This window comes from Dermochelys coriacea, chromosome 1 (genome assembly GCF_009764565.3).
Source record: "Dermochelys coriacea isolate rDerCor1 chromosome 1, rDerCor1.pri.v4, whole genome shotgun sequence".
NCBI lineage: Eukaryota > Metazoa > Chordata > Testudines > Dermochelyidae > Dermochelys > Dermochelys coriacea.
In genome coordinates, this window is record NC_050068.2 from 34,928,077 (window position 1) to 34,940,839 (window position 12,763).

At 44.3% G+C, this 12,763-nt stretch overlaps 1 long non-coding RNA gene across 1 annotated transcript; it reads right to left on the minus strand.

Annotated features, from left to right (window-relative positions):
• Positions 1-1,354: 1,354 nt before the first annotated feature.
• LOC119854295 lies at positions 1,355-5,689 on the minus strand. Its single transcript, XR_005292405.2, has 3 exons — positions 5,386-5,689; positions 3,300-3,503; positions 1,355-1,680 (listed from the first exon to the last, which is right to left on the minus strand). It is a non-coding gene; the product is annotated as an uncharacterized LOC119854295 (long non-coding RNA).
• Positions 5,690-12,763: the final 7,074 nt, after the last annotated feature.

Genomic DNA, 12,763 nt, shown 5'->3' on the forward strand with positions numbered 1-12,763 from the left:
TTATTGTTCTAGTATTCTGGATCTGTTCTGCTGTTTTTTAAATAATAAAGGTTGTTTGCTTACAGCCAGACACCTTTATGAGGGACGTCTCAAGCTAAGTAGGATTTGACTTGTGTTATTATTAAATAGGAGGTCTCCAAGGAACACCAAGAATCTGAGGCAAATAGCATTAGTGAGGCAATAGGCATAATGCTTTGCTCTTAATCAGTATTGAATCTATCCTAGAGCACAGGACAGTATGGTGCTGGAGCTGGCATCTTGCAGATCAGGCATAAAACTAGGATTCTGACCACTTGTGGTCATTAAAGCTTTCATATCACTTTTTGTAAGAGTAAGCATGTTATTCCCTTTCTTCTGGCCAAATACCAGTAGGATAATTACATTCTGTCTACCTAACTTTCTTCTGCAACTTTGATTGGGTAAGGTATTATTCTTCACTTTCTGCCTTAAATTGTGGCAGATCTGTGCTGTTTAACAGATACTGTTTTCTGCATCAGAGATAACAGCATTTTAGTGGTGGGAGAAGTAAGCCCCCATAGAGCCCTTGTTTAATTTGCAAGAAGGCTTAATTTGTTAATGGTGTAAGGAGCTTTGAGTTCTTCTTTGAGTAATATGTATATGGAATATGCACAGTGTGTCTTCAACTCTTGGCAGCTTGCACCTTTGTAACCAATCACATTTGACTACATCTCCGCTGCTTCCAGGGTTGATACAGAACAACCTACTGTCTAAGCAGGGACACATGGGACAAGCAGGCAACTTGCCCCTTGCATGTAAAGAACTCCCTAAACTGGTGCAAAGAGCAACTCAACATCTGTGTGGGTGTCCTTTTCTCTCGCCCAACCACATCAGTGTCTAACAACCGACAGCCCACCTTGACACCCTAATGGTTCAGGGTAGGTGAACAACCCACAAAGTCAGTCTCCACATCGGCCTATTGGAGCTCAGGGTAGTCAGAAACACTTGCCTCCATTTCCCGCCCCTCATCAGGGACAAGCCAGTTAGGGTCACAATGGACAATACGTCCTGCATATGCTACAAGCAGGAAGGAGCAAGATCTTGCTCCTTGTGTGCTAAGGAAGACATAAAACTCTGGAACTGGTATATAGCCCACCATATCCAGATTTCAGCGGTCTACCTCCCGGGCATCCAGAACACCCCACCTAATGCCCGTAGCAGACATTTCTCCCACAATTATGAATGAGAGATGGACACTCCCTCAGGTTCCTCACGGCATATTCAGGAGATGGGGGCTGCCAGAGATCGAACTTTTTGCCACCTCCAAGAACAAGAAGTGCCCTCTGTTCTGTTCAAGGGAGAGTGGGGGTCTGGGTCACCACTCCCTGGGGTACACTTTCCTTCTACCAGGGAAGAAAAGTCTGTTCTATGCCTTTCTCCAAATGCTCCTAATTCTAAGGGTGCCAAACAAGATAAGGCAGTACAAGGCCAGAGTTATTCTCATAGTACCTACCTAGCTAAGACAAGCTTGGTACACTTGCTTGCTTCAATTCTGTGTCCAACCATTGATCAGGCTCTCCACCATCTCCTGTCTTAGGATGTGGGTTGCACTCGTTACCCCAACCTAGTGGTTCTATGCCTCGGCTTTGTTCCCAGATGGTTCTTGGGAATAGAGGCTTCCTGCTTTCCGGAGGTAGAGTAGAAAAACATCAACTTAGTGACCTGCAGAAATGGAAAAGCTTTGTCCATTGCTGTGGTTGTCGCTACTCCACCCTGAATTGGTTCCCTTTTCCCTCATCCTGAATTACCTGCAGGGGTCAGTGTGGCTGATTCCAGGGCCGCCCAAACAGCTGGCTCCAGGGTCAGCTGCTCAGGTGGCCCCCAGGACAGCTACACCAGCTGCTGCTAACCAATGCAAGATGCTGACAAGAGGAGTGTGTTATAAGCTCTTCCCCTCTCAGAGATAGGCTCTTAACTCCTGGCTGCAGGGAGGCTTCCAGCTCTGAGTAGCAATTCAAGAATTGGAACCTGTCTCTTGTAGTAAGGCACCTTAGGTGCCTCAGTAATTTTTTGTGGAAATGACTTTGGAGCCTACCTCATTCCACACAAAACAGCTGGAAGAGGAGGTGGTGGTTCTGCCCACCTTATAAGTTATAGCCCCATGGTTACAGCACCCCCTGCCTGCCCTAGGATGTGGGAGACTCAGGTTGAATTCCCCACTCTCTGCCAGAGGGGAAAAAAGTATTTGATCATGGGTCTCTTACTTCTCAGGAGAGTGCTCTAGCTACTGAGCCATGAGACAGTCTGATGTGGGCTCCCTCAATCTCTGATTTTGCATTTAAATAATTTTTTTAAAAGAATGGTTGAAGCAGGAGACTGGACCCAGGGTTTCAAACCTCCCAGATGGCTACCCTAAACACTGCATTATGGAGTCACTCTCTCTCTGGCCCTTGTAACTACTGAGCTAAAAGTTATAAGGTGAGCACCACCTGCTCCTCCAGCTGGATTTTGGCCTCAGAGGCCATGTGAGGCCAGTACAGGACTTAGGTGGCCAAATGCCTCTTCTGGTTCATGGATCGCTCTGGGCTTAGGCAGGAGATAGGTGCCCATATGCATAGAGGGAGGCAACAGTGTGCATGCCCCGAGGCAGGAACAAAGGCCCCTAGGTAGCTTTTACTCTGAAAAACATGGGCATCTACAGGGTTCAGTGGGTGATTTGTCGATCGCAGTGGAGCCAAGACTGGGACTTAGGCTCTTAAATCCAAGTCTTGGTACACCCTTGTTAATTAAAGAAATGATCCATGTTTCCCTGCAACCTTTAGTTATGATACACGTGCTGTGAATAACAAACAATTCAAAAAACATTGTTTCAGAAAGTAGTGGATACACTTCAATAGCTTGGGAGAACAAGCCTAGGAAGCCCTCTGATGGAAAAAACTGCCCCAAACTGTTTGTCCTTTAACAGCAAAATTGATCTTCTACATTTGCATTTTGATTTGATTTTAATTTTAGGCACAAATAACTTTGTGAAGGGTTATATGAATTACAGTTGTAGAGACTTAACTAATAATACAGAAAAATTCAGCTTACAACAGTTGTAATATACTGTCAAAAGGAATAAAGCATATTTTTTGCATGATGAACAGCAGCAGTTTTGCTTCAAATCAAATTTTTCATGTGGCAATTTCTGTGACATTTGAATTGATCTTGAAGTGAAGTGAGAACAGGCTGAAGTGCAGCTGGGAGACATGGATCTATATTTCTTAATCCCAGGGAACTAAAACATGCCCATACACATGAAAAGATTAATTAAGGAGACAGGAAGGGTTCAGATCACTTACAATAATCTCTTCTGTGACATGCATCAAATATTAATTCACTTGTTCTATTCTGATGAAATCCAGCCCTTGTGACAGTTAAGCAGGCACCCTTTGAAATACCATGGTTCTTCCAAGACATCTACATCCCGGTTAGATACGAAATGAGTCTTTGTGGTCAAGTGAAACGTATTCCACTAACAAAGTTTATAAATCTGAGGAAAGAAACTCCAAAGAGAAATAGAATTTACCTAAAATACATGAAAAGAATCTACAGACAACCCCTGAAAATAATTTTAAATACAAAGGCAATAAAACCTATTCTGCTGTGCACATTTTACATTTTCAGCAGCTTGATAAAGGGAAGATTGCACTTAGATTTTCTGTTAACAGTGTGTTTAGACCCAATCTGAATTCCACAAAGGCATTGAGATTTGCCTGATTTTGGACTTCAAGATGCCTCTGGTGGCTGCCAGTGCCTTTCATGGTACCTTCCTCGCAGCCAGAGCTTTTTCCTACTAATGGGGTCTTTCCCTGTGATGAGGAAAGGCTACCTCAGCTCTCTGGAGCAGAAAAAGGCTCTAGCAGTGCGGAGCTACCAGACCCTTTCCCTACTGCCTCCCTCCTGCCAGAGCCCTTTCCCTTTCCTGTAGTGGGGAAAGACTGGTGGCAGGGAGAGCGTGACTAAAAATAGCAGGGTAGATGGGGGAGGCACTGCGGGGGCATGTAGAAAGCTGTGTAGGGCACATACCCCCAGGGTTCAGGAGTGTCTTTACTTCCTTCAGCAGTGCCTCACCATCTACAATGCTATTTATACCCATGCAAGGGGGACATGCAGCATATGTACGAGGGGTGGCCAAACTTATTGACCATCTGAGTTGCATGTGACAATCTTCTGACATTGGAGGGCCGGGGCGTGCCTGCTGGGTCTCAGGGCTTGAGCCCTGCTGGGGTGGGGGAGTCTCAGGCTTCAGCCCCTTGGGAGGTGCCTGCCGGGGCTCAGAGCTGAAGCCCTCCTCCTGCCAAAGTCCCAAGCCCTGGCAGATGCGCCCCACAAGGCTGAAGCACCAAGACCTCCCTCTCTCCACTGGGCAGAACCAGAGGTGACGCCTCAAATTGACCCCTCAATTTTTGCCAGGGTTTACTGGCCCCAGTCGGACAGATGCACAGCAGCTGCTGGAGCTAGCAAGCTGGGAGCTGCTGTGGTGGGAACTACTGGGAGAGCCACTGCTTTTGCTGCTGTCTCTCCCTGGGAAACTAACGCAGCAGCCCCTCCCTGCAGCTCCCAGCTGTTTGCTGCTGCCTCTCCATGCAGTGCTGATACTTGGAAGCTACAGGGAGGGGTTGCTGAGGGTAAGAGCAGGAGCATGACTCAAGCTGTTGGGTGAGCCGAATCTTTAAATTGTGCCCCATCCTTTTCAGCATGCACCAGTCATCTCTGGCAGAAGCTCCTAGTCCCTCCGTTGGGCGGAAGCCCTAAGGTCTGCTTCCCCCAGTCTGGTAGGTGGAGAATGGGTGGGTGTGGGGTGCTCTGCGAGTCACACTTTAACTGTAAAAGAGCTGCATGTGGTTTGTGAGCCCCAGTTTGGCCACCCCTGATATATATTCTACACCGGAAATAAGGAGGGTGCAGAATAGACATACTCTTTGGGTGAAATTTACTCCTATGCAGGGAGCCTGCTCAAGTCTTATGCACCATTTAAACTGTGATTTGGAGCCTTGGAGGGCATAAGTAGGGCAAATGCCTTATGCTGTGTCTGCTAGACAAGGGTGAATGTTAGCCTGTCTGTCAGTTGCCTTTCATAGAGGTAATTAACACAGACTGTTCCCAGGGCTTTGCACATTCCTGCTGATTAAAATAAAGAATGCTGCTTTAGGCATCACTGCAGAAAGTAGCAAAATGTTTCCCTAAATGACTAGGCAAAAACAAAACAGGAAAAGGATTTGTACTGTAAGACTTAAAAGTTGTACTATATTACAAATAGTAAATTGAGGCATTTAAAAGGCAAGCAGAAAGTGTTACTATCTTTGTAACTCTGGAGGGGAAACATTTCAGGGCTTAGGTTTTGTTTTGTAATTAATACAAAGCTGAAATATTTCAATCACTTACCTTTTTGTTAGTTTGCTTTTCATTTAAACAGAGGGGCTCATACACGCCTTACTCAGGGATGTCACTAAAATTGTTGTAGGACTCCAGCTTTGGTTCCGTACCCTTTAGCTAATTACTTTATTTTTCATATCTTGAATGGGGTTGAACTTCATGCAAATGACTGGTCACTTCCAATTTAGCTGTTATGTCCATGAATGTATTTTTAAAAGACAAACACTGACCTGGATTGGAAGCCACAGGATACTAGTATTTCTCCATGCCTATGTTTGTCCATGCCCTCAGTGTCTATCATCTCACATCTACATGGGAATTGTCAGCTGACTAATTAGGGCATATTTATAGCCCTTTGTGCTGTCAGAGGAGTGCTCTAGGACCACAAGGAAGTTTAGGATCAGGTCTAAGTGTGGTGCATAAAAGAGGATCCATAAACTGTGCTAGACTTTTGGATGACTGTTGCTCTACATGACTATTTGCAACTGTTAGCAGTTATTTGGTTGTTCAACAAGTTCCCATTTTCCTTAGAAGTGGAGAAAATGTGTTTGTTTGTTTGTTTTTCTCTCACCTAGCTGCTTTTTAATTGCCTGATTATTTCTTGGAATTTTTTTAACTTGTTGAACTTGCAGATATTTCATTGAAATATCAACTATTAATTGCACTTTTACAGATAATTAGTTACAGCCTTTTGAAAATGACATCAAATTAATCTAGTGATGTCAACTGGAATGCGCCAATTTCTGAAGGTTTTTGCAATCTCATATCAAAGATGCCTTTTAACAAATAACCTAGTGGTGCAGCAGCTCTTTGAAATATTGTATCCTCACAATTTGTATAATGAAAAATTGATTTATTTTACTTTGCCCATAAGGGACTTGTGATGGGGTGCCCACTCCACAAAGGACTGGAAGGGGTTAAGATGGCCAGGTAAGCCTATTAACTCTACAGGCTGCACCTGGAGGGAGAGTCAAGGAGCCAGGAAAAGGGAGAATCGGGAGAGGTAGGAAGCAGTTTAGGAAACAAATAGTGAGGACTGGGAGAATAAAGCCCAGAACTGCTGGATTGAAGATCCCTGGACTGGAACCCAGAGTAGAGGGGGACCCTGGGTTCCCCTATGAGCCACTGAATGAGTGGCACCTGAGGCAGTGAATGGAAAGATAGCCTAGGGCTGTCAAAGGAAAGACTTTGATATCCTGTGGAAGGGGGGAGTTCTGAATCACCTGGCTGGAGGGCTGAGTCATGAAGAGGATGCTGTGGTTCCTGGAGTTGCTGCAGACCAGAGAGAGAGATGGTGTGATGGCAGACAACCATTGGAAGGGGTGTTGACCTTGAGAGCTAATCCCCAGAGTGATATGGGGAAGTGCCAGACAAGCGGTGAGTGGTGCACCCTGTCACAGGGTTGAATACAGAACATAAAATAGAGCAGGGGTTCTCAAACTGGGGAGTTGGGACCCCTCAGGGGGCTGTGAGGTGATTATGTGAGGGGTTGCAAGCTGTCAGTCTCCACTCCAAACCCCGCTTTGCCTCCAGAATTTATAATTGTGTTAAATATATAAAAACGTGTTTTAATTTATAAAGTCACACTCAGAGGTTTGCTATGTGCAAGAGGTCACCAGTACAAAAGTTTGAGAATCACCGAAATAGAGCCTCCATGACTTTCGCAGAAAATCTCCATGTGCCATATCCAGCCTCTTTCTCATGTGGGAAGATCCTGTTTCTGAAATGAACATTGGCTTCTCTCTGTGATATAGCAACTGGGAGAACTCCTCTCCTAGTGTAAATCAGCATAGCTCCAAGATAATATCAGTGGAGCTACACTGACTTACAATAGTTGAGGATCTAGCCCGGGGTGGGCAAACTTTTTGGCCCGAGGGCTAGATTACCGTTGCGAAATGGTTTGGAGGGCCGGGTAGGGAAGGCTGTACCTCCCCAAACAATCTGGCCCCCACCCCCATCTGCCCCCTCCAACTTCCCACCCCCTGACTGCCCCCCTCAGAACCCCCAACCTATCCACCCGCCCTGCTCCTTGTTCCCTGACTGCCCCTACCTGGGACTCCCCTGCCCCTAACCGCTCCCCTGGAACCTCACCCCCTATCCAACCCCTGAGTGCCCTGACCCCTATTCACACCCCTGCAGGCCCCTGGGACTCCCATGCCTATAACCAACTGCCCCCCACCCCCTTACCATGCCACTCAGAGCAGCAGGAGCTCGCAGCCTGCTACCCGTCTGGAGTCAGTCCCGTGCCGCACTGCCCAGTGGGAGCGGCAGGCCATAGCACTGGTAGGGCAGTGAGCTGAGGCTGCAGGGGAGGGAGGACAGCAGGGGAAGGGCTGGGGGCTAGCCTCCCTGGCTGGCACCTCAGAGGCCAGGCAGGATGGTCCCGTGGGCTGTAGTTTGCCCACCTCTGATCTAGCCCTAAGTTTTTAACCAAATATGGCCCATTATAAGCCTAAGGTTCCTGGCAGTCATTTCACTGGGGATAGGGGGAGGGAAATATATTCATGTGCTGATGAAAGAGATCATTTTAGACCTGACAGAAGAAATTAAATACCATGCTGTCAAGGTTTCTTCCCCATTCTGAGCTCTGGGGTACAGATGTGAGGACCTGCATGAAAAACCCCTAACCTTATTCTTACCAACTTAGGTTAAAAACTTCTCCAAGGTACAAACTTTGCCTTGTCCTTGAACCCTATGCTGCCACCACCAAGCATGTTAAACAAAGAACAGGGAAAGAGCCCACTTGGAGACGTCTTCCCCCAAAGTCCTACACCCCCTTTCCTGGGGAAGGCTTGATAAAAATCTTCACCAATTTGCATGAACACAGACTCAAACCCTTGGATCTTAAGAACAATGAAAAAGCAATCAGGTTCTTAAAAGAAGAATTTTAATTGACAAAAAAGTAAAAGAATCGCCTCTGTAAAATCAGGATGGTAATACTTTACAGGGTAATCAGATTCAAAACATAGAGAATCCCTCTAGGCAAAACCTTAAGTTACAAAAACAGGAATATACAGTCCATTCAGCACAGCTATTTTACCAGCCATTAAACAAAAGAAATCTAATGCATTTCTAGCTAGATTGCTTACTAACTTTTTACAGGAGTTCTGAAGAGCATTCCTGATCTGTTCCCAGCAAAAATATCACACAGACAGACCCTTTGTCTCCCCCGCTCTACAGCTTTGAAAGTATCTTGTCTCTTCATTGATCATTTTGGTCAGGTGCCAGTGAGGTGATCTTAGCTTCTTAACCCTTTACAGGTAAAACGGTTTTGCCTCTGGCCAGAAGGGATTTTATAGTTCTGTATACAGAAAGGTGGTTACTCTTCCCTTTATACTTACGACACATGCCTTGACATGATTGAGGAAAAGAAGAAAAATGAAAGAAGATTAAGACATAAAGAAATTGTTTTAAAAAAAGTAATATTACTATAACAAATGTTAAAAAGAGTCAGTGTAGTTAAACAGTGTCTAAGTTTTCCTGTTGTCATTTGATTGGTTCCCAGTACTAGCCAATTTGTAGTAATAGAAACCAAGAAAGAGGACTGAGTTTGGGTGGCTGGCTTTTTTTGAGAGGGGGGCATAAATCTTTAGTGTACAGTGTGCCAGAGAAAAATCAATAGCATCATGACAGTGCATCCTTAAAATATATTTAGGCTCGCAGTTCAGAAAAAGAATCCACATAAAATAAGTGCTTTAAAAAACAAAACGGAGTATTTGTGTTTTGTGGATTGGTAGGTGGCAAGAGAGATACAATTTAGAAACTCTCATGGGTTGCATCACAGCCAAATAACCATCCTGAAAACGATACTAGGAAGATGCTCTGCTCAGAAAGGCAGATCTCACTGCCCTCTTTGAAAAATATGGGATATAATCTTCAGAAATCTTATCTGAATCGCCTTTCCTAGTCAATGCTGCTGCCAGTCACTAGACCTTCACACTGATATTTCTGACTACCCATGGAAGAATATTACTGGTGAGTGGCAGGAGTATAACCTTTTTTAAAAATTACAGAATTTGAGCTCCTCTGAACCACCTTCTACCACGGTGTGGAGATCCCCCTAAGCCTGCCAGAGAAGAATCCCTGCTCCAGGGAAGCTGCTGGTCTCTGCAGGGCAGACTCCTCCCCAAGATGCTTGCCTGCTAAAGAGTGCAGGAGTGAAACTTCCTTCCTGTGCTCCTGCCAGGGCCACAGCTATGAGAACTCCTGAGTGCCCCATGGAATTTGGGATCAGAGCAAATCGGGGGTGGATGGAGGCCAGGATTCAGTCCACCACCTGAGATGTAAATGGGTACTGACCTTGAAACTGAGGAAGGACAGCTTACGCTTGCTCAGGGAAGAAAATAACAGCCAGTGCAGAGATTCAAAGAGAAATCTGTGTACATCAATATCAGCATATAACAATTTTGCACCAAGTATCTGTGTATGTTCTTGTGTAGAACAATGTTGTGCCAAGTATAGGTGGTGGTACCTGTATACAGTAATACCACACCTAAAACCTCTGTGCATTGTACATGTACATTTATGGACATATTGTAGCAATCTGTAAATAGTCCTGTAAAAGTAACCAAAAGAGACAATAAATACCCCTATTTACTTGAGAGGCATGTACATCAGATCATTAGTCTATGTCAAGTACGCTGCCTAAAGGAGAATTCTGACTATTGATTTTTCTGTTTTGTTGGGGAAGGAAGAATTGACTCATGGTGGATTTGCTATTTTTAAGATTTATATATAAACTGGGACTTTACAGTTCTATTAGAAAGCCTAACCAACAGCTGTAGGCATTCTCTGTACAAATCCAAAGGAAAATATAAAAATTAAATAAATATAATGGTTATGGTACAGAACTGGGAGCCTGATCTTCTAGGTTCTACTCCTGGCTCTACTAAAGTCATGTTGTGTGACACAGGCAAGCGATTGAAATTCTGGCCTTGATTCTCTGGTGCTTTGCATCTAATGTTGCCATTTACGCCTATGCAAAGTGAATGATTGGGTAAAGTTCTGATGATCTATTGTTTTACACCCAGTTTGCTCAGAGATACAAAGTGGAAGCAATGTCTCCATTTCCCCATCTGTGTAATGGAGATCATACTTCTCAACCACACAAGCGTATTGAGAGGCTTGTTTGTTTTACATAAAACATTTTGTGACCCTCGGATCAAAAGCACTCTAGAAATGCAAAGTGTTAGTCTTGGCATAATCATTAAAGGAAAAGCTACAGTTATGAGAATAATGTGGTAATGGATCATGTGCCCTAGGAAAATGGTCCTTGAATCTCTCTAAGGCCGATGATTTCCCATTTCTCAGGGCTGATTTAGAGAGCAAGTGTGTGGTCTAGTAGATAGGGAACTAGAGTGGGAGTCAGGAGACCTAGGGTATGTTCACATTGCAGTTAGACACCCGTGGCTGGCACATGTCTGCTGACTCAGGCACACAGGGCTCAGGCTAAGGGACTGTTTAATTACAGTGTAGATGGTTGGGCTTGGGTTGCAGCCCAAGCTCTGGGACCCTCCCATCTTGCAGGGTCCTAAAGCCTGAGCCCGAGTCAGCTGGCAGGGGCCAGCTGCAGGTTTTTAATTGCTGTGTAAACATACTCTTAAATTCTGTTCCTGGCCCTGGAGCTTAGGACCTTTTTATAAAGTCACTTCATCTCTGTCTCTGTCTTTCCACCCTTTGTCTGTCTTGTCTATGTAGATTGTAAGTGCTTTGAGGAAAGGACGATTTCATATTATGTTTGCCCCACAACTGATACAGCAGAGCCTAGATGGAGCCACCAGACTCTACAGAGATAAAAATAGTAATAATTTAGGGATAATTAAAACTATCGCATGACAAACCAGATATTCTATCTGCAGCTTCTTCACACTGAAATGATGTTCTGTGATAGAGATCACTCTCTCATTGTCATGATATTAAAAATGTTTATTTATAAACAGGTAATGTGCTAAATGGCTCTATACTTCCACTGGATGGCTACAGTGTGTAGACAAACCAGTGCTAGATGGTTTTGCCATTACATGCTGCACTTCTCTGTATAACCTACAAGTGGTTTTCAGTTGGCATTTGTAAGTAGTTTCATGCTGCCTGCTCCTCCATTCAAATTAGTAGCTCTAATAAAATTATGGATTATGCAAGTCAGAAATGTTTACACAGTGGGAAGCATGCCAAAGGCTCAACAATAGTATCATAACTTCATTAAATCAGGAGTGTACTGCATGGCCTAAAAGATGATTCATTTGTGCTACAGTATGTGGACCGTGCTTATCTTGCATCCCATTTGTTTAACATATGGCCTCTCGTCCATAATGCTCTTCTCCTTTGCTTGTCAGGATCATCCATATGTGGTCTGGGCAGGAGCGGAGCGCAGAGCATGACAGACCCCAATCGCTGCCCCAGGCTGGCTGTGGGTGTGAGACTCCTGCTGGTTCACTAACCTCCATGAGCAGGCATGACCTCAGCAAGGAGGTGGAAGCGGGGCTGCTGACACAACTTTGCCTCCTCTCCATCCCAGAATTTTTCTGAAATGATGCCCCTGGTGACTGAGCATGTTCCATCCCCTCAGAGCTCCTAGATGCCCAGTTGGTCAGTGTTTTCCCCATACGGCGACTGAGCTGGCTCCATCCCTCACAGCTCCTAGTGCTGACCAGACTGCGCATGCATCATCCCCACAGAATGACTGAGCGTACCCCATCCCAGGATTTCACTTCAGATATTTTGCCTCACTAAGGATAGCAAGAATAGGCCTGGCAGTGTTATACTGCTGGACTAACAGTCAGTACTAGCGTGACACATGCAGTCATGTTAGCTTGTAGCTAAAACAAATGAATTAAATTTGGTATTCAGCATGGCCAAAAGAAAGTTACACTAGTGGTAAATAGTACCAGTGGTTAAGTGTGTCCACTCAGAACATTTCAAAGGATACAAGTTATATTCAATGAAATTGGTTAAGTTATTTGATATGCCATTAATTATGTAAATATTCAGACTTATGTAAATGAAAGGATTCTAGTTTACACAACTGAATTTTAACAAACTCATCCTAAAAATCTAACATTTATAAACAGGGGTGAGAGAAGGGAAAGAGAAGGGAGAAGAAGAATCAGTGGCAGAAGAGCACACACTTCTCAAAAAAACCATTTAAAAAAAATACAAGCAAGAGGATATCACATTCATTAATATTTCCAAGACTGAACCCAAGTTTTGCTCCACATAGGAAAAGTTTTGTGTTTATAATTGTATGTTAAATAATTACTAGTAGATTCCCTGTCTTTTCCAGCTATGCAGAAACAAAACTCTAAATGTCATACTGAAAAGAATGCTGTTTTTCACAAAAATAGTTGAAATACTGAAGTTAAAAAGACTGCTGCTGACAAAAGTGTAAAAT